Source organism: Drosophila takahashii, chromosome 2R, assembly GCF_030179915.1.
Source record: "Drosophila takahashii strain IR98-3 E-12201 chromosome 2R, DtakHiC1v2, whole genome shotgun sequence".
Classification (NCBI taxonomy): Eukaryota; Metazoa; Arthropoda; class Insecta; order Diptera; family Drosophilidae; genus Drosophila; species Drosophila takahashii.
Genome location: NC_091679.1, coordinates 10544649 through 10558585, shown reverse-complemented (window position 1 = coordinate 10558585; position 13937 = coordinate 10544649). Strand labels below are relative to the sequence as shown.

The window sequence follows — 13937 nt, the reverse complement described above, 5'->3', positions numbered from 1 at the left end:
GCCCCTGATCAAGAATATATATACTTTTTGGGGTCGGAAACGCTTCCTTCTAGCTGTTACATACTTTTGCACGAATCTAATATACCCTTTTACTCTACGAGTACTGACCTAATCTTCTTGACGTATAACTTTGACTTACCAGTTCTTGACAAAACAATAATTTTTAGGGACTTTAAAAATATAGACTATGACCATTTAGACGAGGAATTTGACTTGTGCAATTTGGTTGATATTTATAGTTTACCATCAGTAGAGTGACCTTTTTTCAAAATAATATCAGCTACCTTTATAACAAATTTATGCCGGTACGAAGTAAAATCCTCCGGGCATCCGAAAAACCATGGTTTAGCTCAGAAATCAAGACAGCTATTCAAAAGCGCAACGAGGCATATAACAAGTGGATACGATACGAGACTTACGAGACTTCAGCCCTGTGTGCCACTTTTAAAATGCTACGAAAGAATGTGACAAGCCTAATCGATCCGGCCAAATCTAACGTTTACAGTCGCAAGTTTTATAGTACAAATTCATCCACCGAAACTTGGAAGGAAATAAAAAGTTTAGGAATATCGAGAGCAAAAACTAGCCTTTAGAAGATAAAGATGTAAATGCCTTGAATCGGCAGTTCACGGTATGCAATGTACCTGAAGTCACTGATAGTAAATACCTGAACCAACAACAAGTACCTGAAAATATATGTGACAATAGATTTGAATGTATTTATACCCGTTACTCGTAGAGTCAAAGGGTACATTGTATTCGTGCAAAAGTATGTAACAGCTAGAAGGAAACATTTCCGACCCTATAAAGTATATATATTCTTGATAAGGGTCACTAGCCGAGTCGATATAGCCATGTCCGTTGGTCCGTTTGTCTGTCCGTATGAACGCTGAGATCTCGGAAACTATAAAAGCTAGAAGATTGACATTTTGCATGCAGATGCTAGGAGTTCCTACGCAGCGCAAGTTTGTTTTAAAAGGGTTCCACGCCCCCTCTAACGCCCACAATCGCTTATATACGATTTTAAAAATTTCAATATTTCGGATAAGTAAAAATGAAGTTTTATGGTGTTTATCAATACTTATCGATATGTAAATTTGAAATTTTGGTAATACTATACATTAGCGGGCTCACCCCCGAAATTCGCGAAAAAATTATCCTCGATGGACCGCGATTTCTTAAGAATTTACGTGCAAAAAGAATTTGGCGGTCGGCCATGGTTCTCTTGTAATTGAATTTCAAAGTTCCCGGGTTTGCTATAAAAAACAAGGGTGCTTTTCTCATATTTTCAATCAAAGTAATTAAGTTTTAATAAGTTCCTATAAAAGTAATATATTGTTTGAATGAGTTCCTATAAAATTATTTAATTGTTTAAATGAGTTCCTATAAAAAAAATGTAGAATTTTTTTAAATTAAAAGTTTTAATGAACACTTTTCCGCACCACCATTGAGGTAAAGTTCCATGTTTTTTCTTTAATAACCTTTTATGGCCTAGATATCTCTGCTGAAGTATTCCCGAATAGGAAGTATTTGAAAGAAGTGCGTTTAAAAAAGAAATTTAAAAAAAGACTGCGCCGCAGGCAAAAAAAATTTAAGAAAAAATCGCGCGATTTTTTCTTAAATTTTTTTGCCCTGCGGCGCAGTTTTTTTTTTTCAATATTAAGGTAGTAGTTTTAGCTGAATTAGGGTTGGTGTGTCGCTCAGAAAATACAAATTCAGTCTTTAAGTTTAGTTTTGGGTGGAAAAGACTAAAAGAAAGGTTAAAATATATAATCCTCCTTGGACCGCGATTTCTTCTGATTATCATAATAAAAATACACATGTGGTCATCCATCGTTATGAGAGTTCTTAAGAACTCGCTGTCCATCGAGGATCATTTTTACGCGGTTGTGAGGACTAGTTCCCTATAATACCAATTACTCAGATGTTTGGAATTTTAAATTAGTCTTATTTTGACAAAAAAGGAAAAGGGTACATATATACATATATGATTTTTATAGCAAACGTAGGAAAGGATCCTTGTTTTTTATAGCAAACCCGGGAACTTTGAAATTCAATTACAAGAGAACCATGGCCGACCGCCGAATTCTTTTTGCACGTAAATTCTTAAGAAATCGCGGTCCATCGAGGATAATTTTTTCGCGAATTTCGGGGGTGAGCCCGCTAATGTATAGTATTACCGAAATTTTTTAAATGGGACCATTCGTTAAAAAGTTACGGCGGATCAAAGTTTTTATCTCCATCTCCTTCGCACTTCCTTTAGCTGAGTAATCTGATCTACCGGATTGGACGATGCTAACCCAAAATGTATAAAGATTTTGCTCCTACGAATAATTGTATTTCTCACCCACATTTTTATACCCTTGCAGAGGGTATTATAATTTCAGTCAGATGTTTGCAACGCAGGGAAGGGGACGTTTCCGACCAAATAAAGTATATATATTCTTGATCAGCATCAATAGCCGAGTCCATCTAGCCATGTCCGTCTGTCCGTTTCTATGCAAACTAGTCCCTCAGTTTTAAAGCTATCGCGATATAACTTTCCCAAAAATCTTATATCTATTGCAGGTAGTACATATTTCGGAACGAGCCGGATCGGACCACTATATTTTATGTTTTCCATAGGAATAATCAAAAAGTAATGGAAAAACTATTGAACCTTTGAAAAAGTAGGCGTTTTAATTTTTGACAATGTAAAAACAACATTTTAAGTAGGCATACCTGCAAGGGTATATAAACTTCGGCTGGCCGAAGTTAACTTCCTTTCTTGTCAATACTGCGATCATGACATCCGTGTTTCCAGACAGCTGGAAAGTTGCCAAGACTCACCCAATTCCAAATAAAAATAAAAAAAAATATAGGCCCATATCAATTTTCCCATACCTGTCCAAAATTTTGGAAAACCTAATGGCGGCACAAATAAATAACTTTATAATAGACAACAAAGTGCTCAATGATAAACAATTTGGCTTTAAGAAGACACAGAGCTGCACTTCCGCCATTTTAAAAATAGCAGAGGATATACGAGAACAAAAAGATTCTTCAATTTGACTTGATTATAGTAAGGCGTTAGACACATGAAAATTACATTATTTTATGTTAAAAATTAAAGAATTTTTATAATTTTTCGAGCACTGCAGTTAAGCTTATGACTTAGTAACTGAGCAATCGCCGCCAATCAGTTGTTTTGTCTTACATTTTATCCTCGTTTGTGTTCCTTAACCGTGGTGTTCCGCAAGGCTCTGTTCTTGGTCCTCTGTTATGTACGTTATATATTAATGACCTTCCTAATTTCATATCTAACTGTGATATTCATATGTATGCTGATAACGTCCAGATGTATGTTACTCGTCCTCTTAATAGAATTCATGAGTGTGTAACTGTCTGTAATAGTGAACTTGTCCGTGTTAGTGAGTGGGCAAAAGGCAATGGCCTAGGTCTGAACGCTGCAAAATCTCTGGTCATCCACAAAAGGCAAATTAAAATTGAAAACATACTACCTTTAAGTATTAGTAATAGTTTTCTGAAAGACGTGGACAATGCACCCAACTTAGGATTTATTTTTAGGAGAACACTGTCCTGAAATGACCATATTTCAAGGGCAGTGGGTAAGACCTATGGCACACTAAGATCTCTGTCATCATCAAAACGTTTTGTGCCCACAAACATCCGTCTTAGGATGTATGATTCCACAAGTTTTCTATGGATTAGAAGTCTTTGCAAACTGTGACTCATGCAGCCTACACAAAATTATTATTCAATTAACAACATCACGAAGGGTAAACAATATCACTTCAGTCAGGCACAGGTCTCTGCTATCAGGAAGACAATTTTTCGTATTCTCTGTTCGACTAAGCAGCGCAACGCAATTTAAATTAAAAGTGATCTCACACATTAAAAGTTAAAATTCTTTAAACCCATAAAAATGTTTTTTATAATTCTTTTACAATAACCATAACTAATAAATTTAGAGCGAATATAAATATTAAATATAAGTTCTGTATTAGATAATAAGTTTTAATATGTTTACCTTAATTAATACGTTTTTGTGACTAGCGCAGTAATAATAAGCTCGAAGCTTGTAGCGTTGGGATGACTTATAAAATAAATAAATTGTCCTATGCAAACTACCTAAGAAATTTAAAAAAACGTGCAAAAAAATTCCTAAAATTCTTTTTGTTTACGTAAGTTACACAGGCCGGCAGTGATTAGGTGCAGCCCTATGGAAATTAAATTGTCTTATAGACGGATATAAGCATAGCTGCATACTTAGTTTTCGAATTTAACGGGTGGTATTCGTGCAATCGCGGTTTAAAAAAGTAGCAACATGTTTTTACTTAGGATATCTTCGAGGGTCTTTGCTCAATCATAATTTGAGTCAATATAAACCTATGAACCATTGAAGAAATTTGTTCACCTCTATTCACAACCAACTTGAAAAATACAAGGAACTATATGTGACCTAAAAAATTTGACAGGCATCTAGAGGCATCAAACCTCTACATAATTGCATTTAAGGAGGCGTCTTTTCCCGAATTTTTGAGATAAATACCATATCAAAGGATGGAATTTATTAAATTTTTTCCATATGAACGTACAAATTTTTTATGTCACTCTTACGTAACGAGTTTGTCGTGATTTCACACAGTAGGTGGCGTAGCCTTAGAATTGTGGGGGGAGATTTTTAATAGGCATACTAACCCCTTGAAAATATAATTTTTCGATGCTCGGCGCCTACTGCTAACCAAATTGAAAAGTAAATTTGTAGGAATGTGTCAGATATTTTCTGAAAAAATTCTTTAAGGGGGGAGATACATATAGAATAAATAAAAATGCAATTTATTTTTTATTCCTTAAATTGGTAGAATAACTCTCTAAAAATTTGTCATGAAAGTTTCACGAACACATTCTACCTATTTTGGAATTTTTACTAGGATGACGGCACCCGCCTTCCTTGTGCAGTAGATATATTCCATTACTTTAAATGCCTTTTTCTCGAAACCACGTTTTCCTCAGCTGCGGATCGTGTATCTCAAAAAGTATTGCCTCGATTATCATGCTGCTTTTACAGAAATGTTTGTTGGCCACTGTCTGAACCTACTTAACGTAGAAATTTGTACGTTTAAATATTTTTTAATAGTCAAAAACAACAAAAAAATTATGAAAAAAACAAGAGAGAACGCTATAGTCGGGTTGGTGTCCCGACTATCTAATACCCGTCAGGGAATGCGAACGCTGTACTCGGGTTGGTGTCCCGACTATCTAATATTCGAACCTCAGCTAAAGGGAGGGCGAGGGAGATAGATACATAAATTTTGATTGCGTGTAACTTTTTAATGAATGGTCCGATTTAAAAAATGTCTTCCACATTTCGATAGGTATAAATATACACATCAAAATTGCCTTTATACTTCTCGGAAATCTTTAAAGATGTGGGCGCAGGACACATTTTAAAATCGTTAGTGGGCGATTGTGGGCGTTAGAGGGGGCGTGGCGCTCGGCTGAAATAAACTTGCGCTGTGTTGGAGGCCCAAGAATATGTGTGGAAAATCTTAACCTTCTACCTTTTGTAGTTTCCGAGATCTCAGCGTTCATACGGGCGGACAGACGGACATGGCTAGATCGACTCGGCTAGTGACCCTGATCAAGAATATATATACTTTATGGGGTCGGAAACGCTTCATTCTAGCTATTACATACTTTTGAACGAATACAATATACCCTTTTACTCTACGAGTAACGGGTATAATAAACTTAGTTTCATAAAAATCGGATCTATACAGCGACCTGTTGACGATCTGCAGCTGGCCTATTTTTTATTTTAATATAGGCTCACAAAAAATTCCCACGGCCGCCATTTTGAAAGATAAATGCAAAATAAAAATTTGTTAAAATTATATAAGAACAATGTAATCAACATGCCAAGTTACGAAATCCCAGCACAATTCATTATTGGTTAAACAATATCACGAAAAACTTGAAAAAATTACAGTATCTTCCGCCTTAAATTCCATCCTTCGATTAATAAAAAATTCATAAAAAATTTGATTTATGGTGGATTTTTAAAATTCGGATTTTTCAACTTTTTTGGTTTTGTCAATCAAATCGAAATTTAAGATTTATTATAGGCGGCGACATGTAAACAAAAATAACACCAGTTTACAAAAAAAATTGATGAAATACGCACTTCATGAAACTATGATTTTCGGTTAAGGTACATCTCCCTGAGTAAGAAAAGGGCACATTTAATTGTTTGTATGGTACAGTTTTTTTAAAGTGTAAAAAACGTTTTTGACGCTTTTTTAATTTTTAGCTCGAGCTGTGACTAACCGGTTTCGGCCATCGAAGTCTTATTTTACAGGTAATAGAACGCCCTCTAACTTTCTTATTCACACCATTGAGATCCATTTATTAGTTTATAAGCTACAAGTTGTCAAAGTTGAACAAGTTGGAAAAACACAAAAATGCTGGTATAACCGAAATTAGTTTTATAACTTCTAGTTAAAAATACATCTTTAAGTCAACTTATAAGACCATCAACTCAAAAATCAATCCTGGGTTCGATTTTATATCGATTTTTTACGTTGGGAAAAACGGGCATTACAGCCCTGTTAGAGCCCTGTTGTGTCAGTTCAGCTGTAAACGGCCAAAAAAAAAACCGTTGTCGCAAACTTTAAAAATGCACATCAAATCAATTAGATGGTGGATTGTAATGATCAATAGCTTGTTTTCTTTGTCAAAGTACCTTCTACCAGTAGAAGTTAAAAAACTAATTTCGTTTTTTTGGCGTGTATTTTTAACAAAGCCATTTATGCCAGCATTTTTGCGTTTTTTCCAACTTTTTCAACTTTGACAAATTGTTGCGGGCATTCTATTACCTGTAAAATAAGTCTTCGATGGCCGAAATCGGTTAGTCACAACTCGAGTTAGAGATTAAAAAAACGTCAAAATCGTTTTTTACACTTTAAAAAAAAATTTAGCATAGAAAAAATTAAAAGTGCACTTTTCTTACTGAGGGAGATTTACCTTAACCGAAAATCATAGTTTCATGAAGTGCGTATTTCATCAATTTTTTTTGTAAACTGGTGCTATTTTTGTTTACATGTCGCCGCCTATAATAAATCTTAAATTTCGATTTGATTGACAAAACCAAAAAAGTTGAAAAATCCGAATTTTAAAAATCCACCATAAATCAAATTTTTCATGAATCAAAGGATGGAATTTAAGGCGGGAGGTACTGTAATTTTTCTATGTTCGGCGCCTACTGCTAACCAAATTGAAAGGCACATTTTTACGAATGTGTCAGATATTTATGTACAATGGGATTTAAAAATACTTGTTACTTTTCACGTTCTTACGGAAAAAATTCTATACATTCGATCTTTCGACGTACAATGTCTTAAAAATTCGATGAAAAACGCCTCTAGATAACACATGGTCCCGGGCCTAAAACAGAAAACACGGTTTTTCAAATTTAGCTTTATTCATCAACGTAATCTCCATTAAGAGCAACGCAATCATTCCAGCGCCGCTCTAAAATTCAATACCACTTTTGTAGAACGATTTATCTTTTGCCTCAAAATAGGCCTCAGTTTCAGCAATAACCTCTTCATTTGTGGGATATTTCTTACCGGCGAGCATTTTTTTCATGTCTGCGAACAGCCAGTAGTCACTGGGAGCCAAATCTGGCGAATACGGTGGATGTGGGAGCAATTCGAAGTTCAATTCCTGTAGTTTTGTCATTGTTTTGATTGTTTTGTGACACGGTGCGTTGTCTTGATGAAACAAAATTTTTTTCTTTGCCATATGCGGTCGTTTGGTTGCAATTTTGGCCTTCAAACGCTCCAATAACGCTATGTAATATTCACTGTTGATGGTATGTCCTTTCTCAAGATAGTCGATGAATATTACACCACGCACATCCCAAAATACCGATGCCATAACCTTTCCAGCCGATTGTTATGCTTTCGGGCGCTTTGGACGAGGTTCACCAGTTGCTGTCCACTCAGATGACGATCGTTTTGATTCCGGAGTGAAGTGATGGATCCATGTTTCATCCATTGCACTATGGGCAAACAATTCGAAAGTGAGGCATTTTTACATTTTTTTGTTCTTCAGTATTACATAAATGACCTTCTGTGGTTATTTACAATACTTAAAGGAACCTAAAATCCATTTTCAAAGAATTTTATTTGGCGTTTTTCGCTATTTTTTCCCTTAAGAAATTCGAAAGTTTGAAATAGGGTCACTCGTTTACAAAAAGGGACGAAAAACTTTGTAGTTTTCACACCTCGATTTCTTTGGTTATTGTAAGCCAACCAAAAAAGTTTAAATATGGATACAAAGAGTGAAGGATTGTTAAATAAATTATAAACACTGAATGTTTATTATATGTGCTTTTTGTCCATTTGTTTGATGAGTTGTCGCTTAGTTTTTAGATGACAAATAAGAAATGTATTTTTGCTTTCTGTGGAGTGTAAGATGTGAGTATAGGAGAGTATAGGCAAGGTAAAAATAGGAAGTTATAAACAAAACAATTGCTAATCGAACCCTATCAATACTTTTTGCACGTTTTTGCACGTTATACGTAAAACCTCCATGTTGTAGTTGCATTCGAGTTCTGTCACTACACATTGCTTAATGTTTGTATCGGCAACAACCGGCAACAAACCGCTGTGATGGAATTTGTTTTGCAAACTATGAACGGAATCGAATTAAGCGATAGTCAGCACACAATAGTCAAAAAAAAATTAAGCAGATTGTTGCCTTTTTTAGTCGTAATTTGCCAAAATGTCATAGAATAATAGACCGATTCAAGGAAGAACATTTCCTGCGGCTTTCGTCGAACATGAAAATTTCATTTTTGGAAAAGGGCTTGCCAAGCGACAAACCTGGTCGCAAATGCCTAACTTCTAATGAGGCAGGACCACGATTAAAGCATAAGGTGGCATCTCAATTGGCGAAAGAAAAAGAAAATTCGATGCCATTAATTTGGCATGGTGCTTCTTTTTGGCAAAAAATATCAAACAAGAAGATACTTCAGTTTTGTTGCGAAAGGCGTTAAATATGAAATATTTATTAACAAATTCATTTTTTTTATATCCTTGCCTTTAAAAGTAAATATGCGGCGTTGGCGGTTGATGGAGACTTGGTCCAATTCAAAATTTAACAAAAACAGAAATTGTATTACAGTTACCAACGCAAACAACATTTTCTTTAAATCCTTGCCTTCAAATGTATATCTGCGGCGTGGGCGTAGGATGAAGATGTGGTCCGATTCAAAAAGCAACAAAAACCGAAATTACATCTTAGCCTTAAAAGTATATAACAAAAATTTTAGATTTGTATCTTTAAAACTGGAGTTTATGCCTCAAGGACTGAATATTTGCCCATAGTGCATTGTCACATATCGACGCAAAAATTCCTGTTCTCAGAATCATCAACACGTTGTTGTTTTTGGTCAACAGTGGGCAAACGCGGCACCCACTTTGAACAGAGCTTTCTCATCGTCAAATGCTCATGCAATATAAAGCCAATACGTTCTTTTGATATCTTAATGATGTCAGCTAACTCACGCAACTGAACTTTTCGATCATTCAAAACGATTTTGTGAATTTTTGTGATTTTTGTGACGCCCACTGCGTTCTGCATCATCGGTGTCTCTACGACCACGTTTAAAGTCAGCAAACCAACGTTTTATTGTTGTTTCTGATGGAGCGGAGTCCCCATAACACTTTTCAAGCCATTGCTTCGCTTGAACGGTATTTTTTCCCATCAAGAAGCAGTGCAAAATTAAAACACGAAATTGTTTTTGATCCATAGTTTTGAAAAGTTTAAAAGAAGCGTCACTCTTAGCCCAATAACTCACAAACCAATGATTGGAATTTCACAAAACTTTAACAGCTGTCTCTTGATGGATAGTACTAACAGAAAAAAATGTTACTGCAATAAGCGCCATCTATATGTTAGGCCCGGGACTTTTTAGCCCATGTGTTTTTTAAGCCTATTCACCGCATTAAGCTGGTTGGGAATGATGGAACCTTAAATGCAATTATGTAAAAGGGCATCTAAGCAATTTTTTGGTATAGGTTTTATTATAATTGAGCACAGACCCTCGAAGATATCTTAAATCAAAACATTAAATGTTGCTATTTTTTTCAAACCGCGATTGCATAAATACCACCCGTTAAACGCGAAAACTCAGTATGTAGATTTGCTGTTATACGTCTATACTAAATTATCAAAATATATTATCGGATATTTCATAATTCGAAGTGGTTTGTAGTAATATAGTTAAGAATTTTGTTGTCTAAATTGGTATACCAAATTGTGTATATATATGTTATATATGGGCGGTTCTTTTACAAGCCGAACACCTTTTCTTGGGTCACATTTTTGATTTGCCTGCAACTTTTTTTACGTGTACTATTTGGAAAATTAGGCCGGATTAGGCAGGATTTGGCCGAAAAAAAATTATAGTTTTTTTTTTAGTTTGCCAAAAAACGTGAAATTTGGGAAAAGGACCCCCTTATTGAAAATCTGAATCTCCGGTTGTAGTAATCAGATTAACTTCGTGTCTTTTGCATTAATTCCTCTACAACCTCTTCTTTAAAAAAACACAAATTAAAATTTTTAAACGGGTTCGCCACGGGTTCGTCTACTCTCTCACTCTTATCGGATCCCTGTGGAATTCATGTTTTCTCATCGTTTACTAGTCCTTTAACAATTTTAATGAATAAAAATTAACTTTTAAGTATTTTGACCATTTCTAAATGACAAAAAGTAAAAAGTCATTTTTTAATCTATTAAAAACAATTATTTATTTAACCGCCCATTTAATAACTATACTTTTAAAATTTTTTTATTTATTATTTTTTTTTTGTATTATGTAATTAATTAAACATTTTTAAATATTTCTTTATATATGTTATATATATGTTATTAAGAATAAACCACCTAATTCGGAGTTGTTGGCGATGTTGTTACCATTTATTAAAATGGCACCATCTTGGATAATGTCAATTTTTTTATTTTTTATACCCGTTATTCGTAGAGTAAAATTGTATATTGTATTCGTGCAGAAGTATGTACAAATAACAATTAAAATCAAAAGGCTCTTTGAACATTCACTTTTCCCCTAGTCCCAACTTACACAAAATGGGATGTTTCGGGAAAAAATTAATTGTTTTTTTTCTGACTGGCACATTAGGCTGATTCTTTTTTCAATTGGTTTACAGTTAATATAATGTTTTAAATCTCTTACCAAGTTAATTTAAGGAAGTTATTAATTTTAAATGGAATTTTGAAAAAAGTATACAACAACTTTTTTGGTGAAAAATGGTACACGACTCTCACAGCTTAAATCTGGCTAAAGCCTGGCTTATAATGTTTTCCCCAAAAGTTTTGTCACTAAAAAGGACTACAAAAAAAATAAAAACACTTTTTTTAGTGGACAAAGAAAAAAGATATGAAAATTGAGTGTCTCAACTTACAGACCGTCCCATCCTCTCCCCTATTAAAAATAAAACATACACATTCTAAAAATGAGAAGCTATAATAATTTAGACAAGACAAAGTTTTAATACCCTTGAAAATAACTTACCTAAAACTGTATTCTTGATTAACAGCACTTTTGTTTGAACTCGAAAACAACTTATCACAGTTAAAACGCAATTGAAAAACGCGGAAAAACGGAACCTGCCTTTGAGAAAAAAAAAAAAGAAGACTGAGCGAGAAAAACAACATCTGCAATTTCAATCTCTTCTGTTGTTCTCTTTCCTTTGTCACGATCGCGCTTGCCTAATTTGTCTCTACTCCTGAGCAGAGAGAGATATTGAGAGAGAGATATTTGGGAGAGCGTCGTCTCTGGCGCCGTTTCGGTCGTCTCCGTCGGCGACACTGTCGGCACCATGGTGAAACTATACAAGGTGGTCTCGTCAGCTCTGCTGAGGACGTTAAATATGTTTACCTCTCTGTCTCTCTTAAGCGATAGTATGAGAAAGCTAGATAGAGGCTGGCACAAATAACGACAGACAGACAGACAGACAGACAGACAGACAGACAGACAGACAGACAGACAGACAGACAGACAGACAGACAGACAGACAGACAGACAGACAGACAGACAGACAGACAGACAGACAGACAGACAGACAGACAGACAGACAGACAGACAGACAGACAGACAGACAGACAGACAGACAGACAGACAGACAGACAGACAGACAGACAGACAGACAGACAGACAGACAGACAGACAGACAGACAGACAGACAGACAGACAGACAGACAGACAGACAGACAGACAGACAGACAGACAGACAGACAGACAGACAGACAGACAGACAGACAGACAGACAGACAGACAGACAGACAGACAGACAGACAGACAGACAGACAGACAGACAGACAGACAGACAGACAGACAGACAGACAGACAGACAGACAGACAGACAGACAGACAGACAGACAGACAGACAGACAGACAGACAGACAGACAGACAGACAGACAGACAGACAGACAGACAGACAGACAGACAGACAGACAGACAGACAGACAGACAGACAGACAGACAGACAGACAGACAGACAGACAGACAGACAGACAGACAGACAGACAGACAGACAGACAGACAGACAGACAGACAGACAGACAGACAGACAGACAGACAGACAGACAGACAGACAGACAGACAGACAGACAGACAGACAGACAGACAGACAGACAGACAGACAGACAGACAGACAGACAGACAGACAGACAGACAGACAGACAGACAGACAGACAGACAGACAGACAGACAGACAGACAGACAGACAGACAGACAGACAGACAGACAGACAGACAGACAGACAGACAGACAGACAGACAGACAGACAGACAGACAGACAGACAGACAGACAGACAGACAGACAGACAGACAGACAGACAGACAGACAGACAGACAGACAGACAGACAGACAGACAGACAGACAGACAGACAGACAGACAGACAGACAGACAGACAGACAGACAGACAGACAGACAGACAGACAGACAGACAGACAGACAGACAGACAGACAGACAGACAGACAGACAGACAGACAGACAGACAGACAGACAGACAGACAGACAGACAGACAGACAGACAGACAGACAGACAGACAGACAGACAGACAGACAGACAGACAGACAGACAGACAGACAGACAGACAGACAGACAGACAGACAGACAGACAGACAGACAGACAGACAGACAGACAGACAGACAGACAGACAGACAGACAGACAGACAGACAGACAGACAGACAGACAGACAGACAGACAGACAGACAGACAGACAGACAGACAGACAGACAGACAGACAGACAGACAGACAGACAGACAGACAGACAGACAGACAGACAGACAGACAGACAGACAGACAGACAGACAGACAGACAGACAGACAGACAGACAGACAGACAGACAGACAGACAGACAGACAGACAGACAGACAGACAGACAGACAGACAGACAGACAGACAGACAGACAGACAGACAGACAGACAGACAGACAGACAGACAGACAGACAGACAGACAGACAGACAGACAGACAGACAGACAGACAGACAGACAGACAGACAGACAGACAGACAGACAGACAGACAGACAGACAGACAGACAGACAGACAGACAGACAGACAGACAGACAGACAGACAGACAGACAGACAGACAGACAGACAGACAGACAGACAGACAGACAGACAGACAGACAGACAGACAGACAGACAGACAGACAGACAGACAGACAGACAGACAGACAGACAGACAGACAGACAGACAGACAGACAGACAGACAGACAGACAGACAGACAGACAGACAGACAGACAGACAGACAGACAGACAGACAGACAGACAGACAGACAGACAGACAGACAGACAGACAGACAGACAGACAGACAGACAGACAGA

At 36.8% G+C, this 13937-nt stretch overlaps 1 protein-coding gene across 1 annotated transcript in view; it reads left to right on the top strand.

The window, feature by feature from the left end:
- The window catches only part of LOC138912734 (transcriptional regulator ATRX homolog), a 1213613-nt gene that overhangs the window by 343782 nt on the left and 855894 nt on the right, over positions 1-13937 (top strand). The window lies entirely within an intron of this gene.